Below are 10,751 nucleotides of genomic sequence, written 5' to 3' on the forward strand. Positions count from 1 at the left end.
TTTGTGGTCAGCAAGTGAATGGAAAATCAATTTGCTATGCATAATCCAAATGTTTAGAGCACCAAATTTTTACATAATCCAAACGCACACTCCACATTGCAAACCATCAGTAGATTATCAAAGACTGCAGAGAAAGTTCAATTGACCCAATATTCATATGCATCTCAGTAGATTGTCATCATAGACTTTGTTGAAGAATGGGCAAAAAACCATTTGGTCATGGCATTGGTAGAGGTGGTGGGGTCCATTTCCATATCCATGCTGTCCAACGCTTCTAACCTACAACAGAAGGAAATAAATAAATAAAAAGATAGGTTATATAAGATATAAACAAAATGACAAAAAGAATGAATGTAATGATTGGGCTTAGTAACATCTTTGACAAAGAAGCATAAAAAGAAGAGATACCTACACAAAAACAAGCGTATACATGTACTTAACAAATTTCAAATAATGTTCAAGTTGGCGTTGATGATTTAGTTCCATGACAGAGTTCCAATTCAGATTAAAATCTCAAGAACCCAAGTGATATTAATCGAGACAAAACAAAACAGAGAATTGCAAAAGTACAAAAACTCCATGACCAAAATCCCTTATAAACTCCAAAACAACTGAATCAGTGGTGGGACATAACTGGTAGCATCCTACCAAGGTCTTATACATGTCATATGTTCACAAGTACAAAAAAAAAGTGAAGGGCGATGTTACAAACTCCACGACTCAAATTCTTAAATGTCCATGAGTCATAAGTAAATCCGTAAAGAAATGCCCAAAATCAAACTTAAACTTATATGCTTTGTGTAATTAATATGAAAGACTTAAGTATCATATTTGTCTAAGAGCAGCTTCAAAACAACTAAAACCGATGGTGGAAGGTAATTGTTGGCTCATAACCACATAACCCACAAGCCAGATCACGAAACAATGTCCAAAATCAAAGGAAACCTCATATTAATATATAATGTCTTATTACCCAAAAGGGTAAGATTAGTCCAAATAATCTCCAAACAACTAAAACCTATATGGGAGACGATGGAATCTTACATGGGTAAACAGCAGTCTACATCTATCTTAACATGGAACAATAAACATAATCCTAGGTTACTATTTTGGTATATATAAACTCCCATTCAATAGGTGTTGTACAAGAAATGAAAGATATATCAAAGATAGAACAAAGATGCGACAGATGCTACCAAAATGCACAAAGAACCAATCCTTCCTGAGTGAGCAACAATGGCATAAACGGAAGCCGGACCAAGACGTTTGCAGGCAGAAATGAAATGTTGGGCTGCTGAAGCCAAACCATAAAAGAGTAGACTGGTAACTGCAACATTCATGGATCGAGGGTGGCTTTTGAACGGAAATTCAGAGCCTTGCGACTTAATTTCAGCGAAAGCAGCTAAACCGATGATAATAAACTTAATTGGGGATGGGAGCACGATTCCCCCAAATATTCGCGGGTAATACTCCATCCAGAGGCGACCCAGACTTTTCAATAGACTAACGATGTATCGGATGCATTTCAGAACAAATGCTATGGTGAAAATGAATGTTCCATGGTGGACTTCTGCGGGTGTTTCTATCTTCACGACAACAACTTCTTCCTTGTCGACTGGATTATCAATGGCAGAAGGCATGACTCTGTTGGGGTGGAGGCTGAAATTTTTGAAATAGAACAGCTATGGTCATCCTTCTTACCGATTTTTCTTTTATAGGTCACTTTGCTTTTGTCCTACCTTTTTTTTTCTGAATCAATCGAAAGAATCGTTTCTTATGATTCGCACTGAATCGAATAATTACCCTTTTATATGTGTGCACCCCACAATGTTCTTCCTTCCACTTATTTTACTAACACTGTTCACTTTCTTTTATGAAAAAAAATTTGTTTGCTTATTTTTCTATTAAAATGGTGCATTAACATTTATGTTCATAGAATTTATTAAGAAAAACTATTCAGCCATTTTTCCCAAATAAACACAGGAACAAGAAAAAAAATTCAATTAAACCATTTTATTTTGTATTATATGGTATTTTATATGTTTTTTGACACATAATTTGTCATTACTGTAGCTTAACATATAATTTGCCAATTTTGTATTATGTGGTTGAAATCCATTTCAGCAACATGAACTTAAAATGTACGTGTAACCAAGGCACATTGCATTCAAGTCTTGTAACTTTTATAAGAATAATTAAAAGATAAGATGTAAAAACGTCCAAATACTTGTTTTTTAAATAGATGGGTTATAACTCATTTAAAAAGTGTCATTGAAATTGCGTAATTAAAAGGATATTGACATAAAACCTTTTAAGTTTTATAAAAAAAATAGTTTTATTTTAAATCATTTTTGTTAGAATTAAAATTTTGAAAGTTTTTTATTATTTTTTTTTTATTTCTAGCTGTTTTAACACAAATTAGGTTACCGTAAAATAAAATTCATAAGAAAACTGTTTACAATTTTTTTACATTTTTACTATAAATTTTTTTTCATATTATGTATATTTATGCAGTAAAATCGTATTTTCACATAAAAAAAACTTATGTTTACTATATAAAAGCTTTTTTTAAGAACTTTTTTGTATTCGAAATACCTATTTATAAATATAGGTATTTATTAAATACATAAATATATCAAAATCCGTTTTTATTAAAAATATATATATACAAACACATATTTTACAAAACAAATCTATACAAACACCAATTTTATTATAAATACATTTGTATACAAACACATATTTCATAGTAAACATATGTGTGTGTCTGTATATATATATATATATATATATATATATATATATATATATATATATATATATATATATATATATATATATTCACACATACATAGACACATACACACACACACTAGCCTTTTACCCGCGCCAAGCGATGGATACGAACAATTTCTTTCGGTATTATTTCTATTCGATAACATGTATGATTTGACACCCAACTTTGGCACGAAGGTAATGAAAAGGTATTCCCCTAACAGTGAAATCTAATTTGCTTTGGAAGATGGTAACTTATAACTTGGGTTCATATAAATATGTTTTTACAAAATATATTTATAATAAAATAGATTTTTGTATACATTTATTTTTTTGTAAAATACTGTAACATTCCGTTTTAAATTAAATAAAATAAGTAAATAAATAATAAGCCCTAAACCCTGAGATGTAATTATATCATTTTTCTTATGTTATTTTATTGTAGCCCTAAATCCGTAATAATTTAGCAAGGTGTAGGTTTTGGAAGTTAAATATCATAACTTTTGAATATTGGGGGTTAAGTGTAATTTCCAGATTGGTTTGTAAAGATTTTCAGAAGTCAGGGGATATTTGGTAAATATTGGAGTTAAGTTGAAAAGCTTATGGTGGAGGAGGACCAAACTTGAAAAAATACGAGATATATTTGAAAGTGAGGCGGGATTAAACCCGGTATCCCTTCCCTCCTCGTTTTCTTGATGCAACCCTAAACCTAGATGCACTTTCAACAGTCGCCACCATGTGGAGCCTTCTCCGCCGCCGCCACTTAGCTGAGTCCGACCGCCACCCTTCCACCTGCTACCTCGCCATTGAAACGCCACCACCACAACCCTGTTGTCGGATGTCGTAGGCAGCCGGAAGAGCCACCGAGAACGGTGTTTGTAGCTGTGTTCGTCGTTGTGTGGGTTGTGTGTGACCGGGAAGCTCTCGGTAATCTAATTGCAATCATGTCTCCTTTCCTTTATTTTTTTGTAAGTGTGACGTTGGGTACGTCCTTGCTACCACTGCCGGCCTCGGCCGTCGTTTTTGTTGCTTCCGGCGTCGTCATCCACCAAGTTGGTGGCTGAGGGTTGTGTTCTCATGTCTTGTATATGTGTGTGTTGCTGCTAGAACCCGTGAAGCATGTGGATGAGGTGTTATGTTGGCCAGAGGTGAGGCGAACCACCATGGCAGCCAACAATGGTGGCTGCCGCTAAGCCTCCTCCTTTTGCCGCCACCAGCCACCGTCAGGAGGTGACTGTGTGTGTGTTAATAATGTTCAGCTTGTATGTGTGTTTTGTTAATGGAATTTTCCCTCGAGCCGCCGCCGTGTGCGGGTGGCTGCCGCCGTGAACCACCGTCGACCACCACCGCCCGAGGTGGCAGTAGGTGGTGGTCGGTCTAGTGAAACCCTAATTGACCTAAAAAATTAACTTTGGACCTTGTGACATATGCTTGGGTTGGAAACCCTAATAAGGGTTTAGAAAACCCTAGTCTTGGAGACTTTTGTTTGGGATTTGCCGGGACCCACGTTTTAGACCGTTGGATTGGAATTATGAATTATGCCCGACCAGATTGTATGATTGACCTGGTAGAGTGGTGAACTTAATGGATTAAGTCCTTAATGGGTTAAGTGTGCTCACTTAACCCCAATCGTCATTTTATGTGAAAACCCTATTTGTGTTTGGGCTTCGAGTTTGGCTTTTCTTTTGGGCTTAGGCGATTGGGATTATTGATGGGCCATCTGAGAACAAGTGTATGGACTAGGATATTGGATGGGCTTTAGGGTAAGGCCCATATAATGGGTTGGGCCCAATTTGGAAAATTAGGACATATATTGGGCCTTGGTTGATTATTTGGCTTTGGGCCTTCAGAGTGTGAGTTTGGGCCTTGGTCTTGGACCAAGCTAAATTAGGGGTAAAATGGTCTTTTTACCCCAAGTATAGATTTATGGTTATGCATAGGAACCTAATTGTTAATTGGGTGTTGTTTTGCTGTCGACAGTTCGTGGACCTGTCAGCCAACAACCAGAGATTTATCCGCGGGACTTCAGCAGTGTGAGGTGAGTTTCCTCACTATGTTAGCGGGTCGAAGGCACCAATGCTGGCCCAGGGTTGCTATGTAGAGTGTTAGATGTCTGTGTGACTCTTGCATGTGTATGTGTTTTGTATGCTTACGGGACGGGGCCGATGGGTATTCTGTATTCTAGTACCAGGTTATGCATATATGATTTGTATGTTGGCGGGGTCCGATGATTGTACAATATGCTATTATCTTTGTGATTTTCGCATGCGTTAATGTTTATATGATTATATGGTTATGTGAGTGTGGGCGGGGCCCGTATCTCACTATTATCTGAGTGTGGGCGGGGCCCGTATCTCATTGGGCGGGGCATGTTATTCGAGTGTGGGCGGGGCCCGTGTCTCATTATTATTCAAGTGTGGGCGGGGCCCGTATCTCGTTTAGACAGGCTCGTTATATGTGTTATGTATGTGTGGTATGTGTACCTTGGGGAACTCACTAAGCTTTGTGCTTACGATTTTTAGTTTATGTTTCAGGTACTTCGGTTTTCAAAAGGAAGAGCCTGGGATGATTGTAGAGCTGTAACATCCCAAAATTCAAGGCCAAAAATTTCATTTATAATTGAGTTATTATAAAACCAACAGTATAAAAACATTCATAAAAATAGTAGATTAGTCCAAATTAATAACCTCCAAACAGCTAAAACTTATATCGGATGAGACGGAATCGTACATGGGTAAACAGCAGTCCAGAGCTATCTTACATGAACAACAAACAAACTCCTAGGATCATTTTCGAGTATATAAACTCCCACTCCATAGTTATAGTAAAAGAAATGAAATATCAAAGATAGAATAATGATGCGACAGTTGCCACCAAAATGCACAAAGAACCAATCCTTCCCGAATGAGCAACAATGGCAGAAACTGAAGCCGGACCTTGACCTGTGGAGGCAGAAATGAAATGTTGGGCTGCTGAAGCCAAACCATAAAAGAGTAGACTGGTAACAACGACATTCATGGATCGAGGGTGGGTTTTGAAAGGAAATTCGGACCCCTGAGACTTCATTTCAGCGTAAGTAGCTAAACCGATGATAATCAACTTAAGTGGGGATGGGAGCACGATTTCCCAAAATAATCGCGGGTAATAGTACATCCAGAGGCGACCGAAACGTTCCAGTAGAGTAACGATGGAGAGGATGCATTTCAGAACAAATGCTATGGTGAAAATGAATGTTCCACGGTGGACTTCTGCCGGTGGCTCGATCTCCACGACAACAACTTCTTCCTTGTCGACTGGATTATCAATGGCGGAAGGCATGACTCTTTTTGCGCTGGAGGCTGCAATTTTTGAAATAAAACTGCTATATATGGTCATCCTTCTTACCGATTTTTCTTTTATAGGTCAATCTGCTTTTGTCGTACCTTCTTTTTGCTGAATGAATCGAAAGTCCTTTTTGCTGACTCAAAAAGGGTGACGAACTGATGATAAGGCTACCCCCATGGGGGGGGGGGGGGTTAAGCACCACTTACTTACTATATCCTTCCCATTTAAAAAATAAGTGTTTGGACCTTCTTACCCTTAAGTGCTGTAATGATCCTCTATTTTGATATTGAAGAGAGAGAAGATTCACTCGTGATAAAAACGGTTATTTAAAAAAAAAAAAGTTGTAAACATTTTTTTATGAAAAAAAATGTTTGTTTATTTTTGTATTAAAATGGTGCATTAACATTTTTGTTCATAGAATTTATTAAGAAAAACTATTGAGCCATTTTTTTCCAAAAAAATCCAATTAAACGGTTCTATTTTGTATTATATGGTATTTTATATATATGTTTTTTGACACATAATTTGTCATTACTGTAGCTTAATATATAATTTGTCAATTTTGTACTATGTGGAAATTAAAACCTGTTAGTTTAAATCCATTTCAACAATATGAAGATAAAATATATGTGTAGCCAAGGCACACTCCATTCAAGTCTTATGAGTTATGATCAAAATGTAAAAGAATAATTAAAAGATAAGTGACAGAAAGAGTCTCCATGCCAAATACGGTGGAGAAGCAAGCATTTTATAATAAGAATAATTTACATATACAACCCTTAGAGAATAAGGAAAAGTACAAGAAGATGAAAAATCACATTAAAGAATGGAAACGTATGAGAGACCTATGAGTGTCTAACATCCCCCCTCAAGCGAAATGGTGGCGGTTTGATGCACAACATGTCGCGGAAGAACTCAAATTGATGTCGGGGAAGACTCTTTGTAAAGATATCTGCCACCTGAAGCTTGGTAGGAACAAATTTGGTGTGAAGTTTCCTAGAAGAAACAAGTTCACGAATGAAATGATAATCCAACTCAATGTGCTTAGCTCGTTTGTGAGAGACCGAATTTTGCGTGAGAAATAAGGCACTTTTATTATCACACAAAAGCGTTGGTCGATCCGGAGGTAGAGCATGCAGCTCCCGCAGTAAATGAGTGATCCATATTATTTCCGCAGCAGTGTTTGCCATGGCACGATACTCAGATTCACAACTCGAGCGAGAGATGGTGGGTTGTTTCTTAGCACTCCACGATACAAGGTTGCCGCCTAGAAAAATAGAGTAGCCATAAGTAGAACGACATGTCTCAAGACACCGAGCCCAGTCCGCATCAGAATAACCAAGAAGAAGGCCAGGGGAGTTATGGCGAGAAAATGTGAGGCCAAAGGACATAGTGCCCTTGACATATCGGAGAATGCGCTTGACACTCTGAAAATGAGAACTCGTAGGACTCTGAAGAAACTTACTAACTTGATTTACCGCATATGAAATATCAGGACGTGTGATGGTCAAGTATTGCAGCGTACCAACAAGAGACCGATAGTGAGTCGGGTCATCAAATAGCTCACCACTCGTGACAAAGGCAGCATTGGAAGCAAGCGGGGTGGTAGCTGGTTTGGCGTCAAGAAGAGCCGCTCGCTGAAGAATGTCATGAGCATACTTAGATTGACTGAGAAATAAGCCAGTATCAGTATAGAAGACTTCAAGCCCGAGAAAGAAATTAAGGCGGCCGAGATCCTTGATAGCAAACGTATCGTGTAATTTGGTGATAAAAGACTGGATGACAGCCTCTTGATTTCCAGTCAAAATTAAATCATCGACATAGACAAACAAGTACAAGATGCACAAGTCCCGTTTGAATACAAACAAAGAAGTATCTGCCTTGCTACAAACAAACCCACTAGCAATAAGAAAGGTGCTTAGCCGATGAAACCAAGCTCGCGGAGCCTGTTTAAGCCCATAGAGAGCTTTGTTTAGACGACACACATGATGAGGAAAAGTTGGATCCTGAAAGCCCGGTGGTTGCTCCATGTATACCAGCTCATGCAACTCACCATTAAGAAAAACATTGTTAACATCAAGTTGGTGGAGTTTCCAGTTGTTAAGAACCGCCAGTGAGAGCACAATTCGAACAGTAGAGGCCTTAACCACCGGACTGAAAGTTTGAGAATAATCAATCCCCAGGACTTGACTGAACCCCTGAGCAACAAGACGAGCTTTGTGTCTTTCAATTTAACCATCGGCATGATATTTGGTACGGAATAGCCAACGACAACCCACTATGTTATGATGTTCAGGTCGGGGAACCAATGTCCAAGTATTATTCCGGTGAAGAGCTTCCATTTCTTGATGCATGGCAGTCAACCAATGTGGATGTTTTACAGCGGACTTGAACCCTTTCGGATCTGTGGAAGCAAAAAGCGCTGAATATAGCGCATGGGAAGAAGTGTGGGCCAAATCGGCCCGATGCTTTGGTCTGAAAATCCCAGCCTTGGCTCGTGTGGTCATTGGATGTCCCGTGGGTGGAGGAACAGGGGTCGGAGTATCAACGGGTGAATCTGACTGCAAAGGCGTAGCATGTTCGTCAGAAACAATCGTGGGCTCGGGTGTAGCAGGCTCGTTATGGACGGTAGTGGGCTGAGAAAACACATGGTCTCCCGGAGATTTAGAGGAGACAGGCGGGTATTGTGTCTCATCACAAAGGTCGCAGGCGGGCAATGACGAAGAAGAGGCCGGAGCTGACGGCGATGTTGGCGAAACAACCGGTGCAACAGGGGAACATGGGTGATCATCCAAGAAATTTGTCAAGGTTAACATGGTTGCCGGAAGTTGAGACGTAGCACCAGAAAAAGGAAAGCATTGTTCATCAAATTTGGCATGCCGAGTGATATAAATACGTGATGTCGCAGGATCAATACATTGATAACCTTTGTAACGAGAGCAGTAACCAAGGAAAATGCACGGGAGGCTTCGTGGAGAGAGTTTGTGAGCGGCATAGTCTCGTAAGTACGGGTAAACACGACAACCAAATGGCCGAAGGTGATCATAAGTTGGAGCCCGATTAAATACAAGCTCAAAGGGGGATTTATTCTGCAACACCGAAGTAGGTAAGCGATTAATTAGATAAATTGCAGAACTAAATGCGTGAACCCAATATGATGGAGGGACGTGTGCATTAAATAACATTGCCAGACCCATTTCAACAATGTGTTTGTGTTTGCGTTCGACTCGAGCATTCTGTTGAGGAGTGTATGGACAAGAAACATGGTGAAATGTGCCATTATCATTAAGTAATTTGCAAACACGATGATTCAAGAATTCGGTGCCGCCATCACTCTGAAAAACCTTTACTTTGCGAGTGAATTGTGTTTGAACAAACTTGAGAAATACATCCAAGATTGCATAGAAATCAGATTTGGTTTTAAGAGGATAAAACCACGTAAATCTAGAATGATCATCCATAAACACAACATAATATCGGTAAGCATCAACAGAACATTCAGGTGAGGGTCCCCACAAATCACAGTGCACCAAATCTAATATGTTTAATGAACGCTTTTCATTTATAACAAAAGGTAATCGATGTGCCTTAGCAAGTTGACAAGGAGAGCATACAACCAGGTTTGGTAAAAGAGAAGTAACCAACAAACGACCCTGTTTATTTAAAAGTAAAATGGTGTCAACGGACACATGTCCTAACCGAGAGTGCCACAATTCAAAGGACGCCTTCAACTTTGACTTGGTGGAGGCAAAGAACGCCCGAGGACTGGTAGAGAGAACATATAAGCCACGTTCACACCGACCTTGAGCGAGAACTTGTCGCGTTGATCGATCCTGAATGTAGAAATAAGGTTGAGAAAACAAAACATCCAGATTATTATCGATGGTTAATTTACTAACGGATAAAAGATTTTTGGTAATCTTAGGAATGACCAATACATCCCGGAGCCTAATATTATTATTAAAAGAGGAGTCGCCAACATGTGAGATGGGAAGAACCTGACCATTCCCAAAGGTAACCTGGTTGATGCCCGAATAGGGTGTGGGTTGAGTCACCGACGAAGAAGTAGATGTCATATGGTCCGTCGCACCGGAATCAACATACCAATCCGGTCCGGCGGAAGAAACATGACATTGGGCATGAAAAGCTTTGGCGAGATCAGCATCAGAGGCGGGAGCATGGGTGACATAGGTGGCAAGACGAGGGCAGGCATTAGCATAATGACCGTTTGTACAACACAATTGACAGTGCGGAGGACGGCGACCACATCCCCGACCGCCACGGGAGGATCGACCACCACTACCTCGGTTAGAGATAGTATCACGAGACAGAGCGGTAAACGCAACAGGTGGGGCGATGGACCCATGAATGGACTTGAGAAACAATTCGTGCCCCTCTGCCTGCGCAATAAGATCCCGAAAGAGAAGGGGTGACCGAGAGGCTCGAGTAGCAGTTGAAAAAGTTTCAAAGGATCCGCCAAGGCCACACAAAAACCAATGAACCTTATCAGATTCTTCAACGGGATAACCAATCGCCGATAACTGATCACAAATGGTCTTAAATTTACGACCATAATCAGTAACAGTAGAGGCGCCTTTAGACAGTTGGCGGAGCTGATCGCGTAGGTTTTGAATGCGCTCGACAGAAGAGTT

The 10,751-nt window shown here is 39.6% G+C and overlaps 1 long non-coding RNA gene across 1 annotated transcript; it reads right to left on the reverse strand.

Moving 5' to 3' along the window:
- LOC145121266 (uncharacterized) lies at positions 1-1,763 on the reverse strand. The gene is made up of 2 exons (XR_013714577.1): positions 1,197-1,763; positions 1-279 (listed from the first exon to the last, which is right to left on the reverse strand). It is a non-coding gene; the product is annotated as an uncharacterized LOC145121266 (long non-coding RNA).
- Between the last annotated feature and the right edge of the window lie 8,988 nt (positions 1,764-10,751).

The sequence above is a fragment of the Lactuca virosa genome, chromosome 6 (assembly GCF_052849685.1).
Source record: "Lactuca virosa cultivar CGN04683 chromosome 6, Lactuca_virosa_CGN04683_v6, whole genome shotgun sequence".
Classification (NCBI taxonomy): Eukaryota; Viridiplantae; Streptophyta; class Magnoliopsida; order Asterales; family Asteraceae; genus Lactuca; species Lactuca virosa.